The sequence below is a fragment of the Protopterus annectens genome, chromosome 14.part0 (assembly GCF_019279795.1).
Source record: "Protopterus annectens isolate FY-2018-M chromosome 14.part0, PAN1.0, whole genome shotgun sequence".
NCBI lineage: Eukaryota > Metazoa > Chordata > Ceratodontiformes > Protopteridae > Protopterus > Protopterus annectens.
Window position 1 is genome coordinate 662,256,163 of NC_056748.1, and position 24,130 is coordinate 662,280,292.

Below are 24,130 nucleotides of genomic sequence, written 5' to 3' on the forward strand. Positions count from 1 at the left end.
CATAATCCCCCACTCAGGCATAGTAGAAAAGCTACATAAATTGGGGAAAAGCCCTATGCCACCAAATGGATTGCTAACTGGCTAAAAGCATGCAGGAAATAAAAACAGGGGAAGTTACCTCTGAAAAGAGATCAATTACCAGTGGATTCCTCCAGGGTTCTGTGCTGGAATCTCATCAGTTTGGCATCTATTTCTCTGAAGTAAAAGCCAATACCAAAGAGCTGTGGGTGACTATGTTTGCAGATAACTGCAAGCTAGGAACACTCACTGAATTCCCAAATAAATTGTCCAACCTGGAGGAAGGTTTGTCCCAAATAAATGGTGAACACATTGAATAGGATGATGACATGGAATGAATGGGAAACTGAAAATTTATCCCAGGACTGTCCCCTGTATTACAAATGGACACAGCAAGTTCATAAATGGATTTTTCATGCACGAGTCCCCTCACATTATCTATGGTATGACCCAGTTCATAGGTAGGTACTAGGCTATTGGCCCTAGGGCCTATATAAGCCTAGCCAAAAAATGTACCCTGGCTTTCACCACCAGTTATTGTCATTAGGGGTGATATATACTTATCAACCAAGGGATGGGTAAGGCCAATCTCTAACAAAATGGGATAGGTTAAACAGAGCACAGAACAGGAAATTGGCTAGGCTTTAAGTGTCCCACAAGGGCAGCTTGTCTATCCTATGTGTATTTGCCTATGAACCTATAAATAATTGGTGCCAAAGTCATGGACTGAAACTAAATGCCAAAAACTCATTATCATATCCTTTGGGAAGTTATCTACACCAGGGAACTACCACATTGATAATATGTCCAAAGAGATGACCCAGTAGTTCAGGATGTTGTAAACTTATGTGGATAGTCACCTAACTTTCAACCAACATGTTCATAGGTAAGTAGTAGGCTAACTGTCCATGTTGGACATTTTAAGCCTTGCCAATTTGCCTTGCCGAGAATCAAACCCTGTACCTTTTATCTTTGTAAACACCTTAACCACTATACCAACTCCCTAACCCTGTGTCCACTGTCAAAAGAAATTCATTATATATTCATTTATTTTATAGTTTGTTTACCGGAATAGTCCATTGGGCCAAGAAGAGCCCGTTTTCAATGGAGTCCTGGGGAGAAAAGCTCCATTAACAACAATATAATATGAAGACAATGCATTTACATCTATGTAATACTGTTGAAGAATGATGGTATTACATAACATGATACAAAATCTACGACTGCAGTGAAAATTCAGTTAAAAAGGTAAAAAGTAAAATTACACACACACACACACACACACACACACACACACACACACACACACACACACACACACACACACACACACACACACACACACACACACACCAATTAAAATAAGAAAAATCCACTGGTGCATATTCCTGTTAAATTTGTTAGAATGTGAAATAACACAGGGTTGGCATTACAGTTTTACATGAAATCTAACAGTGTTAAAGTAGGATTGGGGATAAGAGGTGTTAATTGTTGACTATAAGAAGGGTGGGACAATAAGAAAAAAATAGAGGAAGAGTAGGAGTAAATGACAGAAATGAAGATGGTAGTAGTCAGAGAAGCTCAGTATGATGAAGAGAAGGGAGAAGTAAAGGAGTGTAAGAAATGGGGGGAAGAGGGGAGTCATGTTGGATGAGAGCAAGAACATTCCCAGAGGGTTTTGAGATGGGAATGAAGCAGGGTCTTAAAGGTAGAGTGGTTGCCAATAGTACGAATAAAGAGGTGGCAGGGAGTTCCAGAGGCAAGCTAGGGAAAAGGATAGTAGGTGTTTGCCTGGAGGACAAGCAGGCTTGTGCATTTCAAGCAAATTCTGGTTATTGGGTCTTAGACGTCTTTTGGGTAGGTGCATTTTGAAGGAAGAGGTAAGGGAGGGGCAGATGGAGGGATTAAAGATGAGTTTATGAGAATGAGCAAGTTGAATATAGGTAAGATGGTTGGGAAGTTTGTTTAAGCCAATTTAGTTTGTGAAAGGCATTGCAGTGGTGGGAGGAGGATTTATAGCCCATAGCAAACTTAGAAATGTTGTTATAACAGGAGGGAGGATAGCTTTGTTTTTAGAGAAGATTGAAGGTTGGTAAGAATTGGGGCACCATATAGTAAATAAGGAATGAGGAAGGTGCTGGAGAGTACAAGATTAGTAGTGGGAGTGATATAGTGGTTATGGTGGTAGAGCATGCCTAGTTTCTGGTAGGTTTTCTTTATATTAGTTATTAGGTGAGTATTGAATTTTAACTGTTCATCAATAAGGACTCCTAGAGGCTTTGCATGGGAGGCTACCTCGAGAGAGGTATTGTTTTGGCTAGTAATGGAGAATGAGTTCTTGTCTATAATGGTACTTTTTGAAGGGGAAAATAATTTTAGTTTTTGATGCATTGGGTGATAGGTGGTTGTCTATCATCCAATGCTCGGTATAAGAGAAAGCATCCTGAGTTAGTTTTAAGAGAGTGGAGGTGGAAGCGGCAGAGCAGATCATTGTAGAGTCATCTGTGTATTGAATAAATTTAGCACTAGAAATGTTCTGGTGGAAGTCATTTATGAAAATGTTGAACAGTACAGGACACAATATGGAACCCTGGGGTACGCCTGTAAGTGTATTAAGGAAGGAGGAGGTGATTTTTTTTCATTTGACAGCTTGTTGTCTGTCAGAGGGGTAACTAGAAAACCAGTTGACAGAAGAGTGGATAGGTTTAGATTAGAGAGTGTAGATAGGAGAAGGTTATGGGAGATAGTGTCAAAGGCCTTGAATAAATCCAGAAGCAGGGTGGACACTAGACAGCCAGAATTCTGGGCTTTGTTGATGATTTCGAGGAAGGAGAGGAGAACGGTTGTGGTACTGTGGCCAGGACTAAAACCATGTTGTGTGGGGATAAGGAGGTGGTTGCCTGTGAGGTAGGGTAGAAGTTGAAGGTTGATACACTTTTCTAGAACTTTTCAGATAGGGGATAAGATGGTGATTGAACAGAAATTGGGAATGTTGTTGTTATTACCTTCTTTGTGAAGGGGAATGATATAGGCCTTTTTCCAGAGTAGTGGTACAGAATTTTCTTGGATTGAACAGTTTATTAGAAAGGAGATGGGAAAGGTGATGGCATCAGCAGCAATTTTGAGGAAGTAGGAAGGAAGGTCATCAGGGTCATTTGAGTATGGTTTCAGTTTCTGAAGGAGTTTTTTTATGGTGGAGATAGGAATTGGTTTGATAGTGAAGGAAGGGGGTTGGGAGGTGGTAGTGTTAGGGGAGGGAGAGATAGGAGGAGGTGGAAGTGAAGCTTTGTTGGGGAAGGGAGTAGTTAGTTTGGCAACAGAATCAATAAAGAAGGAGTTAAATTGTGTGGCTAAGGAGAGATCTGGGACATTTGGGTCAAGGCAGGGGCTGTCTCTTTTGCCAGGACTGAGGAGGGTAGAGATGCCATTCCAGAATTTTTTGGGGTTGGTCTTGTGGTTATTTTGGAGGGTGGAGAAACAGGATTTGCAGTTGGACGCAACAAGTTTTTTTTACTTTGTTACGTAGTAGCTTATATTCAATCAATCAGGGTAGTATGGGTTTTATTTTTCTGGTAATGTTTCCAGGCTTTGTCATGGAGATGCATAATGGTTGTAGTTTCTTTGCTTAACCATGGGACAGTTTTACTTTTAAATATTTTGGTTCTGGAGGGAGCAAGGATATTTAACAGGTCTAAGAATGTAGTATTAAAGTAGACTACTGCATTATCTAGGGACAGAGTATTTAGAGGACTCCAGGTTGTGTGTTTTAGAGAGCTGGAGAAGGTTTTAGGGTTGCCATTTTTGAGAGAGCAGGAGGAGATATAAGTGTGGCATAGTTGTAAGGAGGTGGGAAGGCGAAGAGCGAAAGAGGGAAGATGATCGCTAAGAGTGCCAGTTAGGATGCCGCTGTCAGATATGTATTGGGGGTGGGAAACAAGAATCCAGTCAAGAATAGTACCAGAGGAGAAGTGTTTTGAGGGCCTGGTAGTAGAGTTTATTAGTTGTGAGAAATTGTATAAGTTTATGTTATGTGAAATAGGAGATTGAATATCAGTCCAGTTAATATTAACGTCACAGAGGATTATGGTCTCGTTGGCAATGTTAGAGGAGAACAAGGAAAGGATATCCTCAAGAATAGGGATATTGTCTCCTGGGGGAATGTAAAGAGTGGCTATACATACGTGTTTGTTTCTATTCATCTGGAGGAGGGCCAGGGTTAGTTCAGCACTGGTGAATTGGGTGTGGGTTTGGTGAAGGGAGTAACTGTAAGGGAGGAGGAGTAGAGAAGAGCTACTCCACCACCTTTTTTGAGGGTCCTGTCATTTCTAATTATATTGTAGTTGGGGGGAGTGATTTCAGGATCTTTTATGTGTGGCTTTAACCAGGTTTCAGTAATGGATAGGATATCTAGGTGGTTATGTTGGAGCCAGGCATGGAAGTTTGGAATCTTGTTACATACGCTTCGAGTATTCAATGTAGTGAAAAGGAGGGATTTGCAGGATGGGGGGGGGGGCTAGAATGAAGAAAGGGAGAGGGACCAGGGTTTGGGTGAATGTCACCAGAGAGAAGGTTGGTAATAAGTTGATGAATATGGGAAAAGAGGAATTCAGAGTTCTTAGTGTCCTGTTTGAGAGTTGGGTGTTGTGTTATAGTAGTGTTGTTAGGGATTGGGGATGAGAGGCAGTGAACACAAATGAGTTTATAAGGGAATAGGAGGTTGCTATTGAAGAAATAGAGATGAGGGGATATAGTGGTTGTGGGTGTTTAGCATATGTGTGGTATGTATAACTTGTATGAAAGGAGGGAGAGTGATTAGAATTTGAAGGACTTGTGAGAAGGTGAAGGTAGGTTAGGAAGAGAAGAAGAGGAAGGAGTACAAAGGAGGTGGGTTTTAGAGGCATAATGGTGTTTGAGTACTGTGGTATTGGGAAAATTGTAGTACAGTGGAGAGCAGAGTGGCTATGGGATTAATCAAGCTAGTTCTAAAGTGGAAGGCAGCTAAGGGGAGAAGGGGGGATTGCGAGGGTGGGACTGATGAGCTTGTGATTGGACGTTTTGGGTCTCACAGTGGTGCTATGGCTAGAAGTGTTTTTTTATGAAAAATGATTGGTATTGAGGGAAGATAAATTCTCGTTTGTTAAGGTATTGGTGTCTTATAATGTCACATATTCAGTGTTAGAAGTTATGTATGAAATGTGTGGGGTGTTTACTGGGTATGTTTCTATTGGGTAGTCACTTTTGTGTGTGTGCGCAACTGTATTGTGGATAGCTAGTAATTTGTAATGGGAGGGGTTTGTTGTAATTACTATAGCAAATTGGGTGGTTTTAACTCTGGTGGGTGTGGTTTGGTCAATTTTAAATTACAGATGTTGGGGGTGGGTGGGATATGGGGCAGGGAAGAGACTGGAGTGATTCTGAGTGTAGTGAAAGCGAACGGAGAGGGATGAGCCAAGATCCAAGCAAGTCTGTGTTTAAGAAAAACAATCAGAATTGGCCAAGAACTGCTGTGAAGCTGTAAGTCATTTCTTAACTATTTATCAGGCTGAAAAACAGGATAACCTTGTATCTGTAGGCTACTGTGCTCTCTATTAAATTAACAAACACACACAGTATTTGATTAGTTATGGATGCTATTTGTTAACAGAAGGGAATAAAAGATAAATGGAAGATGAGTGTGTGTGGAGGGATGCTTACAAGGCAAAGCAGAGTGCTCTCCAGGGAAAAATGAATATTAGCTCAAACAGGTAGACACATACACAAAGTTAACTTTAGCTGTTTGTGTTTGCAGTCTGTTCAGACCCAGACTGCTCTTTTCATATAACAATGTATCCACTGGCCAGATTAAAGATAATGGTATCACTTCAGCTGATTACATATGGTGGTGTTAGGTACAAAGTTAACTTTAGCTGTTTGCGTTTGCAGACAGTTCAAACCCGGACTGTGCTTTTCAAATAACAATGTATTCTCTGGCTAGATTAAAGATAAAGGTGTTACTGCAGCAGATTACTTAGAGTGATGTTAGATTGGTGAAACACTGAGCTCTTCATGGGGCCTGTAGCAGGGTGGTTGCACAGCTTATAAACAAAGGGGCTGTGTCTACACCTAGGGATACCATCATTCCCATTTATTCAGCCCTCAATAGGCCAATGATCAAGTATAATGTCCTGTTTGGCATGTATGCGTCCATACACATTCAACAACTGGAACAACCACAGAGATACCTTACTAAAAGGATATAAGGCCTAAGCAATATATCCTACATGGACTGACTCAAAGCCCTGACACCATATTCAGTATCCTAGAGACTGCTAAGAGGTAACCTGTGTTTGACAGAGAAGTCATTCTCTGACCCATTACTGATGGATTTACTGCACATCAGCAAGTCAAATGGCACCAGAAATATTCTGTCAAGGAATCTTATCATCTTCTGTACATCAACAGATTAGTTTGGAGGGACAGGTCTATCTCACAGAAGATACCACTGCTCTGAAATAAACTCCACATCCACATAAAACAAAGTTATTCCGTGTCTGTATTTAAGTGCAAATTGGATCTATGGATGGGAAACAGAAAATTTACCCCAGGACTACCTCATGTACTACTAATGGACAGATGCAGCTTATAATGCTTTATCCCATATATGGGTTGCCTTAAATTATCTATGATATGATCCAAGTTATTCTTCTTAGGGGTAATATAAAATTACTAATCATGGGATGGGTAAGTCCGATCTAAAACCAAATGGGGTAGGTTAATTCAAGCACCAAAATTGTAACTGGCTAGGATTAAAATGGCCAACAAAGGCAGACAGCCTATGGACATATGAATAAGCTATCTCCCCTCTGTCTTTTTTGACCATGGTCCCTGGTTAATTGTCTTAATTAGTAAAAATAACCACTCTTCATTTTCCAGTACACACACAGCTAAAATTTCTGTTTTCTCTTGCCCACTTGTTTAAGATACACTGCTCTTATTTCTTTCTCAGTTTTGATTTCTGTAGGAAGAATATACCCACATTTAAATTAATTCTTTTTGGTAGAATAATGAAATTCTTAAGTAGTGTGGATATCCCCTTTATGTTCCATAACACATTCTCTATTTTTTGAATGTATGAAAGTCTGTACAGCCGAATTCTGCTACCTAACTGGGTAAGATGATTACTATCATGCCTATTGTGAAAACTTTAATTAGCCACACTTAAAAAATAGCACCAGAAATATGCCAGGTATAAACTGAGCTTAAACAAAAATATAAACGTTCATAGCAAATGTCAAAAAACTACAAATTAACTGCAACAAGAATAATTGATTACAAAACTAGCCTCACTTAAAAGGAGGCAAGTAACAGAGAAAGATATATCAAAATGGCTACTAGGGAGGAATAAAATCTTGCAGAGAATTACAAAAGGAAACAACACTAAATTTATACATCCCACAAAAGCAAGAACAGTTACTTTAGAAATGTAATGCACCACTCCTAGAGCAATAACCATCCACCCACTCAATTCTGTAAATTTGACTGACAGGAAAGCATGGACAGTACCCCTGAAAGTACCCCTGCCATCAATGGGACCTGGCTCAAAAACAAATGAAAATGGCAAATTCATTCCAGCAATGTAAATTATACTAACTACCCCTGACCAGCACTTAGCCAGAAGACTTACAAAACAATAATAATAATAATGATGGGGGAGGTGCTTACATGCAGATAGCATGAGAACAAGTCTCCAAGTCCTTTGTTTGATAAACACTGTGCATAATGCATATCAAAGCGACCTTAGTGTTAGGATGGGTCACAGTGAAAGGAAACACAACATAACTAGAAGCAGCCTGAACAGTATGCAGTAAGGTATGGAATTTGCTGATATTGTCTAGGGTGACAGAATAAAGAAATATGCAGATTAAAAAGATATTGAGGCTTAATGCCAGAACCTTCCATCATGGCAGGCTAAAAAGAAGGAATCAAAATTGAAGTTAGAAAGATTAAAGATCATCACTGTAAGAAAAGAAGAGGAAGACTGAAATTGATAATACGGCTCAAGCCGCGGAAGTACAAAGACAGCTAGATGAAAATCATATGCTTGCACATGAAGTGAACAAGAAAACAATGAGAGTAATAAAAGTAATGGCGAAGAAGATCGTTTCACTTTAATGACTGGTGGACCAGACATTACTGACTCAGAAGAGGGAGATTCTTCAGATCTGGTCATCAAGTATATACTAGTAATTATATACTAGTAACTGGAGATTCAGTAATTAGAGGAACTTACCTTAGGGTAATAAGGTTTACGGTTACTGTTTTATGCATGTTTTTAAATGAGAACACATGACAGCTTACTTAAATGCTGTATTTGCATGGAGCCCAAGATGCTTTTATTTGTTCTGTCTCTTTAAATGTTCCTTAAGTTGTTAATGGCTCTTGAGTTTATTAATTACTCAGTTTGATTACAGATATAAATAGGAGAGTGATTTTATTTCCGGTGTTCATTTCTGATTAAGTGTTTTGACGAAAACGTACTTAATAAACTAGTGGCGTTAAATGCAAAAATTGTCTGCCTTTCATTCGTTTGGGATTATTTGTGGATGTACATCTACTGGAGATGATTGAATCCTCGATCTTTGGAGTATAATTAAATAAACTGTTACTTACATTTGCAGAGAGGGTAATGAACACCAAATAGTGTTATTCTTGCCAGGAGCAAAAATACAGACGTGAGCAGGAACTTAGAATGCCTTATGCAAGGAAGTATGGAGCTATTTTTATTCATGTTGGTACAAATTATCTTATCTTCAATGACTTAGATGACATAGCTTGCAAAGGTGCAATGATGCATTTTTCTCAAATCACATGTAGAAGGGAGAGTCAGGTCAGCATGAGTGATAGCATTTTTTTTTCTTAACTACCTACAGTGGATATAAAAAGTGTACACACCCCTGTTAAAATGCCAGATTTTTGCGATATAAAAAATTGAGACCACAATAAATCATTTCAAAACGTTTCCCACCTTTAATGTGACCTATAACTGGTGCAATTAAATTGAAAAACAAACAATTTTGTTAAGGGAATAAATATAAAAAATAAAAAAATGTACAATAAAATGGTTGCATAAGTGTGCACACCCTTAAACTAATACTTTGTTGAAGCACCTTTTGATTTAATTACAGCATTCAGTCTTCTTGGGTACACACCTGCCATAAATTAGTGACTCTGATTAACCCCAAATAAAGTTTAGCTGTCCTAGTAGGATTTTCCTGACATTTACTCAGTTGCTTGCTACAGCAAAAGTTATGGTTCACAGAGAGCTTACAAAGCATCAAAGGGATCTCATTGTTGAAAGGAATCAGTCAGGAGAAGGGTATAAAAAATTTCCACAGCATTGGATATACCATGGAACACAGTGAAGACAGTCATCAGAAAGTGAAGAAAATATGGGACAACAGTGACACTGCAAAGAACTGGACATCCCTCCAAAACTGATGAAAAGATAAGACAAAAACTGGTAAGGGAGACTGCAAAGAAATCTACAGCAACACTGAAGGAGCTACAGGAATTTCTGGCAAGTACTGGTTGTGTACTACGTGACAAAAATCTCCTGTATTCTCCATATGTCTGGACTATGGGGTAGGGTTGCAAGACAGAGGCCTTTTCTTACACAGAAAAACATCTAAGTCCAGCTAAAATTTGCAAAACAATATATCACGTCTCCCAAAAGCATGTGGGAAAATGTGTTATGGTCTGATGAGATCAAGGTTGTACTTTCTGGCCACAATTCCAAAAGGTACATTTGGCGCAAAAACAACACTGCATCACCAAAAGAACACCATCCCATGGTGAAGCATAGCAGTAGCAGTATCATGTTTTGGGATTGCTTTTCTTCAGCTGGAACTGGGGCTTTAGCCAAGGTGAAGGGAATTATGAACAGTTCCAAATACCAGTCACGTTTGGCCCAAAGCCTTCAGGTATCTGCTAGAAAGCTGAAGATGAAGAGGAATTTCACCTTTCAGCACAACAATGACCCCAAGCATACATCCAAATCAACAAAAGAATGGCTTCGCCAGAAGAAAATTATAGTTTTGGAATGGCCCAGCCACAGCCCAGACATAAATCCAATAGAAAATCTGTGGGGTGACCTGAAGAGGGCTGTGCACAAGAGATGTCCTCACAATTTGACAGATTTGGAGTGCTTTTGCAAGGAAGACTGGGCAAATATTGCCAAGTCAAGATGTGCCATGCTGATAGACTCCTACCCAAGAAGACTGAATGCTGTAATTAAATCAAAAGGTGCTTCAACAAAGTATTAGTTTAAGGGTGTGCACACTTATGCAACCAGCTTATTGTACACTTTTTATTTTTACCCCTAACAGATTTGTTTTTCAATTGATTGTACAGGTTATAGGTCACATTTAAGGTGGGAAAAGTTTTGAAATGATTTATTGTGGTCTCGTTTTTTTGTATCAGAAAAAACTGGCATTTTGACAGGGTTGTGTACACTTTTTATAGCCACTGTACAAGAAAAAATCTAAGTCTAATTTTTGGGGACACAGGCATTTACACAGGGTGGAGTTCCCTTGTCAAGATAATGGAAAATAATTTTTGCAGCAGATATATTCAATATTTGACTAACACAAGACAGGATTTTTGCTAGATCAGAAATTTAACAGTTCACAGCAGCATTTGATGTATCTATGTCAGTTGTTAATGGTAGGAGTATTTGTAATATTTTTTATTGGAAACTGTGCTGCATTTTCTCAATACTTGAAGCTGTTATTGTTTGGGAAGCATAGTTAAAGAACAATGAATGAATTATAGAGTACAACGCCCCATTTGGATGTACCTTACAAGACACCTGCAACAGCTGGAAAGACCAGAGAAGTACCTCACCAAGAGTATCACTGGCCTCAAACTGATGCCCTATGCAGCTCGACTGAAGAAACTCCAGCTGTACTTGGTTGTATACCACCTACTCAGAGGTGATCTCTGCCTGACATACAAGGCCATGTCCAACCCAGAATTGATGGACATGCTCCACCTAAAGAAAACCTTATCCCCTGGAGCCACACGCTCTAGGGATCTAAACCTCACCACAACAATAAATAGGACGTGCTGGAGGGATAGATTCCTGTCCCAGAGACTTCCCATGCTTTGGAACAAGATTCCAATCTACATTAGGCAGAGCTCCTCGCTAACACTCTTCGAAAGAGACCTTGATGAGTGGATGGGAAACAGAAAGTTTACCCCGGGGATCACTTCAGTGGCTCTGCTGGACAGAGGCATAGGGAACTAATCTAAGGGGGCTGGCGAAAGCCAGCAAATTCTGGCTAGGCTTATAAATGCCTTCAGGCAGATAGCCTAGTACCTACCTATGAACCTAATGACAGTAAATCAGTTTTGTCAGGGTATAAATGTTTTTACTAAAACATTCTAACAAAAAATCAGGTGGAGGTGTTATGATAGTGATTAAAGATCATAACGAGACCAGTGATTATAACATGTTTGATGATAACATCAATGTTAGACTGTATTACTGTCACAATAAAGACAACCCTGGAAAAGATAACAATTGCTAGAATGTATAGACCACCAAAGTCAAACACTGATGACCAAGAGAATTCATACATTTCTTGAATGGAGCATGGGAAAGAAAACATAATAACAAGGGACTTCAATTTACCAATGACAGACTGCAATAATGTTTATTTATTTATTTTATTTTTTATTTTACATTTGTTGACCGGGATAGTCTGACTGGATCAAGTCCATTTACAGTGGAGGCCCGGGGAGATAAGCTCCAAACATATACAAGAACAATAGAAAATGAAAAAAAACATAGATATAAAAATAGTATAAAATATAAAATAGAAATGTAAATACAAGATAAAAATACATTCAGACTAAAAATAGTACAATTTTATATGTAGGATATTTCATAAAGTACATAGGTACGCATTGAATAGACAAGTATACAGGATAGAAATTACCCTGGTTGATTCAACAAAATTAGTAAGGGAATTATTTACAACATATATTCATAAATTAATATTGCAAGCCAAAATTCTTACAACAACATGCAAGTAGTTGTTTAACTGCACTACTAAATTGTGTGGGCATGTGTACTTATTTTCTATGATGAACAGTTGATTTATTCCCAGCAAAACTTTAAGCCATGGTTCTATAACTCATTAAATTGGCATCTCAAGACAGTTTTGTGAGTGCCTGTTGATGTATTGTGGGAGTTGCTTTGATGACGGGGAAGTACTGGGAAACCTATAGTAAAATTGCACATAAATTAGCATAATAAAGTAGTTTAGATGCCATTCATTCTACCAAGAATTATTTGAATTACACATTTACAGACATAGGTTCTTAAGAAATGCAAATCCTAAATGATATTCTGTAGGGTCTATATTAGATCATCGAAGTGTTAATACTTCAAATGGTCTAATATTGACCTGAAAACAGGGAATGCTGAAAATAGCAAAGCTGCAGATAACCAAATTCTTTCCTAGGGAAAGAATTTGGTTGTCCATTTCTGTGGCTTTGCTATTTTCAGCACTGTGGTGGAGAGTTACGCGTTGGGTTCAGGTAAGTGTGCGATTGTGGGGACGTTAGGGTTAGGGCGGGCTATGTCAATTAAGGTTAAGGTGTGGATGAGGTGAGTATGCGATAGTGATAGACTTTAGGGTTAGGGCAGGATATGTGAGTTAGGGTTAGGGTACAGGTTAGGTGAGTGTGTGATAGTGACGGACCTTAGGGTTAGGGTTTGGGTTAAGGATAGTGATTAGATAGTACTGTATGTACAGTTTAGTGTAGGGTTAGATGTAGAAATTTAAGTGTATGTCTGTGGATTGCTGTTTTTTTGGTGTGCTTGTGTTGTGTGTGTGTTTGTCGGAACAGTGAATTTTTTCCCAGGGAAAAAAATCACTGTTCTGAGCTTTCGATGTTTGTAGATTTCATGGTTACAAGTTCGAGGTTGTGGTATTCGATGATGAGATGTTTCACTGAACTGATATAGACCCTATTCTGTATGCTACATATCTGGCTAAGGCAGGGATTTATAACACAGACTACCTTTAATCCTTCAGACATTAGTTGTATAGCTGATTATTATGCAGCTGATATTTTTACTGAATATTGACAACTGTTTAAATAATAAGGTTATCCGTTTCTTAGTGAGATGGTTGGTAAAATTAGTTCACCTTGGAATTTCATCTTTATTTCTTTAAAGTAAAAGGCCCATGAGAAAATGTCTTCATGGTCTGCTTTTGCTACTGCTTCAAGTAGCAAAATAAGACAGATTTGTAAACTGTAATTCTTGATGAGAAATTTAAGTAGAACACTAATTAAATAGGTATGAGAGAGAGAGATTTCTTAGGGCACTGTTCAGCTTAATAGGTTTTGTGCGTTTTTAGTGTGTCATTACTTTTAACAATTTAATAACAAAGAAGGGAGTCTGCCTACTCTTGCATCTTGCTGCATGACACAGTCGTTGATAAACACTCTATTATAAAGGTTCTAAGGAACTGTGGCTGTGCAGAACAGCTTCAGTAATGCTCTGTCATGACTAGCATTTTGTTCAATATTCTGTGATGATATTCTCATAATATGAACTGATATTATAACTATGCATTAGTATTAAGTTTATAATTTGCTCATCCACATGGCTACTTATCAGGGCAAATTGCTTCTGTTTCATCATCAGTGAGTGATCACTATGGTCTAATGTTGCCTTTCTTCATTTTTTCTTTTAATTTGTCACAGCTACATTCATGGGTGGACATAAAATAAACTGAATCTGGTTATGCTTTCATTTGTCTCTAATTGAAAGCATGTGAGTGATACATGGAGATTTATGACATGTATTGTTCACTCAAACATATTTACATTATCAACTATAGAGAACACAACTATAAGGGTTCATTCTATGGACTACATCGTTTTTGTGGTATGACTCAAGTGTTCTGAATAGACTTGTCCGTATTTATCTTCACTTACTGATACATTTCTAGATCTACTTCATTCAGTTATTATATATTTTTAGTATATAGGAGAGTGTTTACCTGACATAATCATTAGTATACTAGTCATATCAAAATATTGGAGACTATTAATATGTATATATACTACTCTCAGGCTAAACAGAACTTATGTTAAGCAACATTTACTGTGTTATAAATGAGATTTTACTTTATGAATGTTAGTGCATGATAGGATGATTATATTCTGAAAAAGAAGTCTAACCTAATCTAAAATTAAATTGTATTACCAAATCAATACTCATTTTCATACATTATGCTAATTCATTATTAATAATTATATAGGGAAAATAATAACTAGTATTGTTAAATCTCCAAGATAAGAGAAAAGGTGTACTGGAGCTCGAAAGGGGTTAGTTTTTTTTTTCTTTCTTTTTTCATGTGGGAAGTTATGGTAGGCAATCTGTTAGATTTCTTCTCATCTAACAGATGGGAAGTGTATTTCACTTTATGTACATTAAAGGGTTTACAAAAATATTTATATACTTGTTATTATACAAGTAATTTTGGCATTTTTCTTTTTTCTTTTTTTTATTGGTCTGAACTAAACTCTATTTTAAGTTATTTGACCAAAATTTAAATACCGACTACAATAAGACTTATTAACACAGTAGTTACACATTTTACAAGTGGTATGGTATTACAAAAAACATAATACAAAACAAATATGATGCAAAGTTAAATACTGAAAATGGACATGACTATTTTATCCTTAAACATGAACGGTTTACACAATCCAAGGAAAATATCTAATTTATTAAGATATATGAAATTAAATAAAGTACAAGTAGTATTTCTGTAAGAGACTCACTTCAAAACAAATGATACCTTTAGCTGGAATCCTAATGAATATATGATCTTATCTCACTCTTCACATAAGAAAAAGACTAGGGGAACTTTAATTTTATGGAACAAAATGTCACTATGCCTCAAATCATTTACAAATATGAAGATAAAGAAGGACTCCTAGCCATAGTAATAGTAAAATATAACAATAGACTCTGGACATTAGTTAATATATATATTGATTTCCAGGTATTGGGGTTGGGACAATAAGAAAAAAAACATGTATTTAATAACTAGAGTATATAAAGGAAATTTGATTTTGGGAGGTGACTTTAATTGTATATTGGATAAATCAGAGACCGCAAGCAAAAGAAATTTACATGCAAGTTCTATAGGGAAGCTGCTTAAGAAATGGGAAGAAAGTTTAAATCTAATTGATACATTTAGTTATAAGGAGAACAATTTATTATTTTTTTCACACCAAGACCACAGATCTGGGACACATACAAGAATTGATAAAATCTTCATATCTCAAGAGCTAAATTCAAAAAATATAAAATTTTCCATAATCCCTTGTCCCTTTTCAGACCATAATTCATTAATTATAACCATAAAATAAGCACAGGCCAGGCTCCAGGTTCTTCAAAAAACTTCAGATACTTTATTCGATCAAAAACAAACACAAGCGCTTTCATATAGATGCTTCCTCAGGTGTATATCACATTCAATCTAAACATCCTTCTTATACCCTACAATCATAGTCACCTGATCTCTTAATAAATATTTAAAGGTACATATTCCTCATATCTAATACTTATTCTTCTTCTTATTATGGTAGATATGTTCCCTAATCCTATCTTTCAATTGTCTGTCTGTCTTCCCAACATAAAACTTATGACAGAGTGGACAGACAGCTAAATATACCACATGAATGCTGTTACATGTTGCAGTAATCCTCAATTTAAACACCTCTCCAGTATCAGGGTGCTTAAAATCCATACCATCCATCAAATGTATGCACATTTTACATTTCCCACAAGGTTAAGTTCCCTCACTGCCTACTACTGAAATAACATCCCTTGTATGGCAAAGTCATCTCTTCAGCGATTTTTTATTTTTAAATGTAAACTGGGGAGTCTTTTCTAGATACTTACTCACCTCTCTATCATTAATCAAGATGTTCCAGTGCCTACTAATGATACTAGTATATTCTCTTATATTCCTTGAGTAACTAAGGCACATTCTCACGCTTGTGTTTGTTTTCGATCAAATAAAGTATCTGAAGTTTTTTCAAGAACCTGGAGCCTGGCCTGTGCTTATTTTATGGTTTTGGACTTGTGCTAATTTTGTATAGAGGCCTTTGGATACTGCTGGTTTGTGCTTTTTGTTATATATTGTTTTCAAAATTATCCAACGGTACCAAAGATATGGCTACAGGGAATGAAATTATTGAACTGGACTATAATCCGACTCCAATATAATATAACAGAATTTAGCTGGGATGAATATAAATACGTTTATCTTGAAAGTAAGTGAGAAAGCTAATCCTCTTTTTAATGGTACCTTAGAGACTGAGCAAAATGATATCCAGAACTTGGATATGATACCATTTAAAAGTGACTTATTAGCACTAGAGAAGGAGCTGTTTAAACTAAAACACCTTTTATATGAAAAGTTCCATTTAGAAGCTTGCATAAAAGAAGGAGTAGTACCTTGAGGCTTAAGAGTGACAAAAATGCCAGCCCAAGCCAAATGTGATCCTGGTTTGCTTAGCGACTGGCAAAAATTGAACTTGAGCACCAGTATGGGCTATCTGAAGTTGTTGATAGCCTCGGCAGAGAGAGAGAGAGAGAGAGAGAGAGATATGTCTGGTGCTTGATATGTTTAAAAATAGGTTTTCGCAACTCGAAAGTTGCTATGGACAAGAAGTTATTGATAAACCTGTGAATGAGGTAATTGAAAATGCCTCTGTTTATGCAAGGAAACTGCTTCAAGTAAAGCTAAAGAAATTGCAGAGGGATCGCAAAGATTTCCTGGAAGGGAATGTCTTCACTTGGCCTAGGAAGACTTCCAAGAAATCAGCAGCTGGTCTAGCTGCTGGGGTTCCGCCCACGGAAGGATCCATCAATGAAACAACATTAAGAACAACAGTTGCTATAGTGACACCTGAAACCGGGAATACCACGCAACAGATGAATGAAAGCGGAACCGTTATGACCAAGACCATGGAACATGTGAAATTAAATACCAGGGATGCAGGAACAAGGTGAAAAACCTTTGTTACAACTGCAGAAGTGCATTTTGAGGAGGAGGGTGGCACCTCTGCCTTTGAGAAAAGAAATGAAGTGTCGTTGAATTTAGCATCTACTCCCCTACCAAGTTTGGTATATTTAGCTGTCTCTCAACTCTGTCATAAGTTTTATGTTGGGAAGACAGACAGACAATTGAAAGATAATATGGTAGGTATGTTCCCTAATCCTAAGAAGAATATGTTTAATGCCTTGGCAAAGCATGTTTGTGAGACAGATGATAGACATTTTTTTAAGTTTGTAGTTACAGGAAAATGCGCTGAAACTTTCAGAGGAGGTGACATAAAGGGAAGGACAGAGAGCTTAGAGGCGGAACGGATAGTTAGGTTGAGGGTGAATGTAGGACATGGTCTTAATGATTACATTCTTATGAGACCCATTTTGAAAAGCAGACCATTGCATAGATAAAAATTTTTAAATATATCTTGAATTTTATATATACGTTATATGTGTATATATGCATTTATATGTGTATGTGTTTAAATTTTAAAACAATTTCTTGCATTTTAAATGAAGTATTAGATATGAGGAATGTGTACCTTTAAGTATTTATTAAGAGATCAGGTGACTATGATTGTAGGGTATAAGAAGGATGTTTAGACTGAATATGATATACACCTGAGGAAGCATCTATGTGAAAGCGCTTGTGTTTGTTTTCGATTGAATAAAGTATCTGAAGTTTTTTGAAGAACCTGGAGCCTGGCCTGTGCTTATTTTAAGGTTTTGGATTTGTGCTAATTTTGTGCAGAGGCCTTTGAATACTGCTGGTTTGTGCTTTTTGTTATATATAATTCATTAATTCTCAAAATACATACAAGAAGATTATAAGAAATTAATTTTTATGTCAAGAATTCCAGCTTACATTACAAAATTAAAACAATTTAAACCTTGGTTAGATTCAGAAGTACAATTCTTTTTAGATATAAACTACACTACTGAAATAAATGTAATTAATCTTTGGGATACCTTGAAAGCCTATCTAAATGGAAAAATTATTTCATGATATAAAAACAAGCTAAAAGAGTGGGAATCAGAATTATGTAATATCCAAAAACAAATTACAGATCACACTATTAATTCATATACTTACACACAAAATAATCATAAAAAAAGCATTGGAAGACGTAACCAAAAGATATAATGAAATCCTAACTCACAAAACTAATATAGCTGTAGAAAGGTTAAAACTTAGTTCTTATGCAGTATTACCCAAACATATGCATAATTTATCAATAAGATTAAAAAAACATTCGGTTGAAAATAATATTACAAGTATTATACATGAAGGAAGGAAAAAAAACAAAAAGATTTTGGGATATAAATGATATACTAGATGCATTTAAATATTATTTCTCTGACCATTATAACGATACTTTACATATAACGAATACATCAAACTTAGACCTGAAATTAGTAAAGGTAAAGGCGATACCAGAAAAGTTAAAGTTAGACATTCAAAAACAAATATCTCTAAAAGAAATTACTCAAAAAATCAAGGAAAGTAAAAGTAATAAAACACTGGGAATTGATGAAATAATTAACAAATTGTATAAGATATTTCCATCTTTCAGTAATATCACTGTTTCGCAAAACTTTGAATGAAATTCTAGCACAAAACACAACTCCCAGTTTGATGGAGATACTCCTTAATTACACCCATTATAAAAGAAAACAAAGACCCTTTACAGTGTAAATCAGGCCAATATCTTTACTTAACAATGATTAAAAAAATCTTCATGTCAATATTAGTTAGTAGATTTAAAAAATCATTGACACAAATAATAAATGCGGATCAAACAGGATTCATTTATAAAAGACACACACATGACAATATACAAAAAATTCTAACACTCATAGATTTTCTAAACAGAAACAACCAAGAAGCTCTAATAGCAGCTTTGGATATAGAAAAAGCCTTTGATTTGTTGAGCTGGGATTTTCTTTTTAAGGATTTAGAATTGTTTGAATTTCCTACTAATTTTATTACACTAATAAAGAATATTTATAAAAACAATTTGGCTTATGTAAAACTTTGGCCATTTACCTTGAAGGTACAAAGCAGGGATGTCCAATGTCTCCCATCCTGTTTGCCTTAGGAATTGAATTATTTGCCTCAATAGTACACCACAACTCTAACATATCAGGCATAGATGTATATGGTTAACTCAATTCAAAAATCATGTTATTTGCTGATGATGTTTTACTCACATTATCTGTCTCAGAGAAATCAATACAAAAACTAGATGAAATAGAGGAAAGATTTTATCATATTTCTGGCCTTAGATTTAACAAGAGAAAATCTAATAACATACATTTGAATAAAAAGAGAGAATTTACCTTAACTACAAATTGTGTGATAGGAAAACAAGTTCCCATAATAAAATATTTAGGAATAACACTATGTGATAATTTGGAATCTACGTTAGCCACAAATTACAGCAACATAATTAATAAAATAAAAATGTTAATCCTAAGCTGGAATAAAATGTTCTTGAGATTTGAAGACAGGTTACAAATAATAAAAATGACAATACTTCCAAAAATTAATTATATTGCACAAGCTATTCCTATACTACCTAACAAGAAAATCTTGAAAGAAAGAAATAAAATTCTATTAAACTTTCTTCGGTATCCAAAAAGAAATAGAATAGCCTATACACATCAGATTAGATCTTGGGAAATGGGTGGAATTAAGCTTCCAGATCTAGAATCATACATAAAAGCTTCCATATTAAGAACTACCATTAAGTGGATAGATCCTAATTATTCTTCAACATGGAAAACATTGCACACTATTATTTTTCTAAATGAAAATAAATTAAATTAAAAAATGTATATTAACTGAACAAAATAATAGGATGTGACACATATTGACTGTTAATATTCAATACAATATAACAAAACCAACAAACTTAAATTATATAAATAATATTTACAATTTATTCAGAAGATTTATATATACGAACACAGATATTAGGATTTGGCTAGACTTGATAATACCTTTTAGCTCTACAAAGAATTTCTTCAATAAAATTCATAATGTTATTTTAACTAGATGGGAGGGGAAACTTTCATCTGTTGGCAACATTGTATAGAGAATCAAGTAGCGTTAGACATTCAACAAATTCTGAATAAATATGACATTCCATCAGCAGATTGGTTGATACTACAAAGCATATTATCATATGTTAAGGATCTTTATAGTAAAATTATTAATTCTCCTTCTAAAACTAGTCCAAATTTGATAAGTCTACTATCTGAAGTTATTTATGACAATTATAATTGGACGAATCTAATTTCAAAATTATACAAAATATTGATAACATATAAAACTAACCCTAATGCAAGATATTGGAATTTCATAGCAAAAGGATGTCACACTAATCTATCAATTGAGAGTAAAATATATCTTTTATGTTCTGTTAACTTAACATTTAATTTATAAGTATGGAAAATATTTAAGGCAAAAAATGTAATCCACAACCAGGGAATAAACACCACAAAAGCAATAAAATAATAAAACATAAAATCCTGGTGTCGGAACGACCAAAGCTGAAACCAATGGAGTTGGTAAAATGTTCAGAACCACAAATATCCACCAATTAAATGATCCAAACAGCTCTTAGTAAAATCTTTAATTTACCACATCAGACATAGGCAAGCGCTTTCACGCACAAAGGGCTTCCTCAGACCATATAACTTCATAGTACATGATTCATCATTTGAACTGTATATGTGTATAACCCATTTATATGTTTGGTGATGTAGTAGACATAATTCTTATGAACCATCAGCCAGTTTCATTGTTTCTAATATGTGGCTAGTCAGATATATATATATATATATATATATATATATATATATATATATATTTTTTTTTTTTTTCAATATGACATATATACGCACATTGATGTGTATATTATATATTTTTTATTTACATGCTTATTTATACATATGTTTTGAATGTGTTGTATTTGCACACATACCTTGCAAGTGCATATTTTATCTTTATACATTTTAAGTATAGCTTTATTTTATATGCATAAGATCCTTAGCAGTGTAGTTGTTTTTAATGGGTGCTGATTGATTAATTGTGATGGTTTGGCACTTTTTCTTCTTTAAAACGTTTCATTGTACCACAAAGCTATATGGTCTGAGAAAGCCTTTTGTGGGTGAAAGCACTTACCTATGTCTGATGTGGTGAATTAAAGATTTTACTAAGAGCTGTTTGGATCATTTGATGGATATTTGTGGTTCTGAACATTTTACCAACTCCATTGATCTCAGCTTTGGTCATTCCGACACCAGGATTTTATGTTTTATTATGGAAAATATTTACATGGAAATATATTCACAGGGCATTTACTACACCTGATAAACTAGCCAAATTCAGTTCACTTGATAAATCCATTTCTTGGAGATGTTCTTTAAACTGTAAAACTGATTGGTCTCATATACTTTTTGATTGTATTAATATAAAAAAATTCTGGGAAGAAATTACTATTTTTCTCCAAACTATATTCACAGATACCTTTATTTTAACCAAAACTTTAGTCCTCTTAAATGTTAATGATACTATTAGAATGAATAAAAAAGATCTATACCTACTTTGGTCCATACTAGTTGTGGCAAGGAAATATAAGACTAGAAAGTGGAAGTCTTCACAAGAACCTACTCTGGAAGAATTCTTGAGATTTTAGAAATCAAGGTGAAGGAATCGAGAATTTCATCTAAAACATGGACAAACAATCCTTGGAAAAATGTTTTACTCTTATTGAGACATTAAAAATGAACCCCAAATAATTAATGTGTAACTTAATACTTTATTAATTGAATATTATAAATTTTTGTTACCAATTTCATATATTTTATTAATTTTTTCCCTTCTTTGTTCAGGTCAATTGTACATAGTGTATATGAAGTTTTATAATAATTGTTTATTGATGATTGTATTGTTAAACACTATATTATTTGGAAAATTAAAAATTATTTGAAAAAATAATATTGCAGATTTTGAAAAAAAAACTATCATAGACTAGAACACTTTGGACATTGTACCCCAAATAAAATTAATATTACTTCAGTCAAGTTGCATCACCGCTGATATGCAGTGATCATGGGTTACATAGGTTACTTTATTGCTAGATAATTCTGTCAAACCAAAATCTAAACTAATGCACAGGAGATTAATAACAGACTATATGGATGCAAAATAATCACTATATAAAACTCACTGGAGTGATGAATTCACTGGGAAAAATGCAGAAGGAATCTGACAAGTTTTGAAAGGGAAACTGTTTGAATGCAAAAAAAAAAAGAAAATGAATGTTTAACATCAGGATCTAGGATCACAAGGTCAGGAGGATATAGTTCCATAAGAAAAAGATATTGAAGATGAGAGAGAGAAAAAATACAAAAAAATGGAAATGAGGACAAACTTTTACTATGAAAAGTGAAATAAGTCAAGATCAAGAAAAACATTAAGAAAATTTATATAAAGATGTTAAAAATAATAGGAAACCATTTTACAGATGCATAAAAAAGAAAAAGTGGTGGAACCAACAAACCCAAAACAGTATATAATAATAAAAATAATGGCATGCAGGCTGGAGGATAAAACACACTTTAACACAAAACAAATAATGTAAGGTAAGCGTTTGAGGTAACCCTCGTCTTTAGACCTTAGATAAAAAAATGCTCTCAAAAATCACAAAATTTAAACAAAACTAACATCCAATAAGGACACAATCTGAGAGTCAGTGTGGTAAGTCTCTTTTTCTTAAGAGAGGTTTTAAAGAGACAGCACTGTTCAGGCCAGGTGGCATATAGGCCTTAAAATCCACAATATATCTCAATTCAATGTATTTGGTCTTGTTACATATATCACCTTCTCTCAATGTTTCATTAATTTTCTGTAAAACCAAAAATGTAAAACTATGCTGAGTACCAAAATCTGAAACATGCTTAGTCAATGCACTGGTGAGCTTATGATTCCATACATCATTCAGATGCTCCATAATTCTTTCCTTTAACATACGATTCGCTTTATCAATATAGAACACACTGCAAAAATTACACTTAGCCAAATAAACAATATTCTTAGTAGAACAATCTGCATAAAGAGAAAATTTTATGGATTTGAGATGTATTGGGTGCATAACCATACAGGTAGACCATATGTTGCAGCAAATCTTGCAGGCTCTACATGGATAAGTTCCTTGACGCTTAGAAATGAATCTCTCATTCATACCATTTTGCTTGTAACACAGTCTCTGTTTCGAATAGGCCAGTTGCCCTCAACAAAGCTCAGTAGCCCCAGTTTCTCAGCCTATGTCACAGCAGACAAGCAGTGTTACAGCTACATTTTTATAATAAAGTATTAACTAGAAAGACAGAATTCTATTTGACTGAAAAATGAAGACTTTTTTTCAAAAATATTTATTAAAGTTTTCATATAAATAAGAACAACAAAACCAAACAAATGCCGTTTTGTTGTTCTAGAATTAAATTAATTGAAGTTCAAACAGTCTTTCATTGTCAATGTTCAAATATCATGCATTTTTAAAATAAAGTGAATAGTAAGGAGGGAAAAATTATATGAGATTATTCTTTTATTTTTTTTCCCAGGACTGATTACTGTTCTGAAATTCTAGTTAAAGAGCAAAAACGGAAAGGAGAGGCTATTCACCTAGCCACAAATTGCCACATGCATTCTCCTTTGATGGAACCCATTTAAACTGCTTGTCCCAGAAGATGAATGGTGAAATTCCACCTGGAGGACGCAGCCAAGCAATGCAACCCAGATAAATTCATTAGAGCTGAGTGTCGCCTGAGGTATTTCTGCAGTTACATCCTACTGATGCCTCTAGGTGTCAAATATTGCTTGTTCATCTTTGCATTAATAGTTCTAAAACCATACAATATATATAAGACAATAAAAGATTTCAACTTAAAGCTTACACAATGGCAATCAAAACTGTAACT

The 24,130-nt window shown here is 35.2% G+C and overlaps 1 pseudogene; it reads right to left on the reverse strand.

Moving 5' to 3' along the window:
- Positions 1-17,117: 17,117 nt before the first annotated feature.
- The window catches only part of LOC122788716, a 46,535-nt pseudogene continuing 39,522 nt past the window's right edge, over positions 17,118-24,130 (reverse strand).